This window comes from Oryctolagus cuniculus, chromosome 9 (genome assembly GCF_964237555.1).
Source record: "Oryctolagus cuniculus chromosome 9, mOryCun1.1, whole genome shotgun sequence".
NCBI lineage: Eukaryota > Metazoa > Chordata > Mammalia > Lagomorpha > Leporidae > Oryctolagus > Oryctolagus cuniculus.
In genome coordinates this window covers 74,575,713-74,578,676 of record NC_091440.1, presented here as the reverse complement: position 1 = coordinate 74,578,676, position 2,964 = coordinate 74,575,713, and positions in this window count along the sequence as shown.

Sequence of the window (2,964 nt, the reverse complement as noted above, 5' to 3'; positions counted from 1 at the left end):
AGAGAGAGGAGAGAGGAAAGAAGAGAGAGAGGGGGAGGGAGACAAGAAGTAGGTGAGTACAGTGAACAACAAGAGCTTCTGTGATGTTGCTCCTCATCCTCTCATTTCTTATTTATGCCTCTGAAACGTGATTACTCCAGGTAGGCCACAGGTAAACACATGTAGTGAACATTGTATGTGGCACAACAACTAGGATTGACCTGAGAATGGCTGGTCTTCACTGCACCTCCATTGCTATAGACTTCAGGGATAGCCTGGTCATGACTGTCACATCTTGGCTCTGTGGCCTTCGACAGCCACTTTGCTTTTCTGTTTTCTAGTCTACAACACATAGTGAGATTCAGAAACCAGGGTTTTCAAAGCAGACCATTGTGAAGGTAGATAGGGATGGAGAGATGAAAGGGACTTACAGAAGGACACTCATGATCCCTTCCTGACTATAACCAGAGGAGCTCCTTGTTTACCAGTTGCACATACTGGGTGTTGCTTTAAATTTCCATTTAAAGAATAATATTTAATAACAACAGTTGAAAACCACCGGGTAGACAACCTCTAAGGTCTTTTCTAGATTTTCTCATTTAAACTGCTTCCTGTCTGGACTTCCTTTTCAACATCTCCACCTTTTCACATCTCCCAGGGAGATTGCCACTGTCTTCTGGCAGCCCAGAGCCCCTTGGGGTGAGCCATCAATACAATTGACATTCAAGTACCTGCTGTAGTCTGACCATCGGTGTTCTCCCAAAACTCAGAGGTTGAAATCTGAACCTCCCAGGTGATGGTGTTAGATGTGGGGCCTTTGGGAGCTGGTTAGATCATAAGGGCACAGCCTTCATGGCTAAAGTGAGTGTCTTATAAAAGAGGCACAGGGAAGTCTCTCTTCTCACGCCTTCCCCCATGTGAAGACACGGAGAAGGCACCAACCAAGAATCAGAAAAGAGGCCCTCCCAGGGCATCAAAGCGGCAAGCACTTTGATGCTAGACTGCCCAGCCTCCAGAACAGTGAGAAATAGGATGTTATTGTCCATCAGTTTCTCAGTTTATGATATTTTTCTATAGCAACTAAATAGATTGAAACAGTACCAGTATCACTGGTATTACCGCCAGACCCAGCAGCAAAGAGGCAATGCCTGTAACAACTAGGGGCTTCCAACACTGCTTCCACACTATGGTTACTGCAATCCATGCCTGCTGCTAACACAAAAATATCTGATGGGGACTGTCTACACTGGCTTAAATATTGATAAGGGTAACCATGATAAGGATAACCTTATCCAGGACAAGGAGAATGCACTCCTCTCTCCAAGAAAGTTTATCTACTCTTTCCTCTCCTGGCTTTGCCCTCCCCAAGAAAAAAACAACTGTAGCCTTATTTCAGGGTTTGGGATGGGGTGACTGTGTTTGGAATATCAACCTTGGCATTTAAGTTCCAGGAAAGCTTTGGTCTTTCCAGATTCTTCTATAGCCTGCTTGTCCCCAAATACACTTACATCCAAAGGTCAGCCTTTAGTAACTAATATAATAAATGATCTGTTGAAATCCATACTGAAGAATTAATGAAGCTTAGGGCTGGAGGGTATGGAGTAATTTGAAACTACTAAGGAGCTTTCAAAGGACATCTCCCACAGCCCCAAGATTCTGATATAGTTTTTTTTTTTTTTTTTTTTTTTTTTTGACAGGTAGAGTGGACAGTGAGAGAGAGAAACAGAGAGAAAGGTCTTCCTTTGCCGTTGGTTCACCCTCCAATGGCCGCCGCGGCCGGCGCACCGCGCTGATCCGATGGCAGGAGCCAGGAGCCAGGTGCTTTTCCTGGTCTCCCATGGGGTGCAGGGCCCAAGCACCTGGGCCATCCTCCACTGCACTCCCGGGCCACAGCAGAGAGCTGGCCTGGAAGAGGGGCAACCGGGACAGAATCCGGCGCCCCGACCGGGACTAGAACCCGGTGTGCCGGCGCCGCTAGGCGGAGGATTAGCCTAGTGAGCCGCGGCGCCGGCCTGATATAGTTTTCATACCACCATTCCCAATCCACAGGGGATGCAAGAGGGTATGTGCTTTGTAGTTATTTATTTCGTGTGTGTGTATTCTTTTGGTTTGGCTTTTTTGTTTATTTTTCCTTTTTTTTTTTTTTTTTTTTTTTTTGGAGGAGGTGGGAACTGTGCGTTTTGGAAAGAAATCTCTGGTGCTCTGGTGAGTGAGAAGATGTTTCTCTTAGGAAAACCTCTGGAGTTTGCTGTGCATTGCCTGAAAAGATTTACATCTTATAATGTAAATTACTGAAACAAACAAAAATGTATTAACTGTAGATTTGCAAAATAAAGCTAAGAAAAGATATTTGCAATAGGCCAGCAACACCCCCTTGTACCAGCAGGGACTCCTCAGGTGGCTGCCAGAGCCAGAAGTGTTCCAGTCTGGATGAAATCTGTGCCATTGTTCTAAGTAGAGAGAGTTCCAGTAACTGTCTAAGTGACATGACCTCACAAACTCAGATTGTGGCTGTAGTTGACCTGTCTTGGATTTATGCTTATGCATCTAAGTATCTAATTCCATTCAAATACAGGTACTTAGCAGCCCTTAAGGAAAAAATATGTATCTCAGTAGGTTAAAAATTAGTGCTAGGGCCATAGAATCAGTAGAATCTACTACAAAATCTGTAAGCTGTGGGTTGTCCAAAAGTGATAGGGTTTCAATGGAAAAAACAAATAACAAAATCAAGGGTTTAGTGTGATTCCCATACTGCCTGCTTATGTAGCTAATGCCTGTGTGCAGACAGCAGGTGTGTGAGCAGAGGACATGGAGGTGATGTGAGCAGAGATGGGGGCATGTGAAGCAGGTGTGATTTTATGGGAGGGGCGAGGAAGGGAGTGTGAGAGGTGTGGAGACCATGTTCACACACATGGACATATTTGCATACATTTGGAGTCATGAACACTATAGGACTCCAACAAAGCAAAATGTTAAATGCACTCA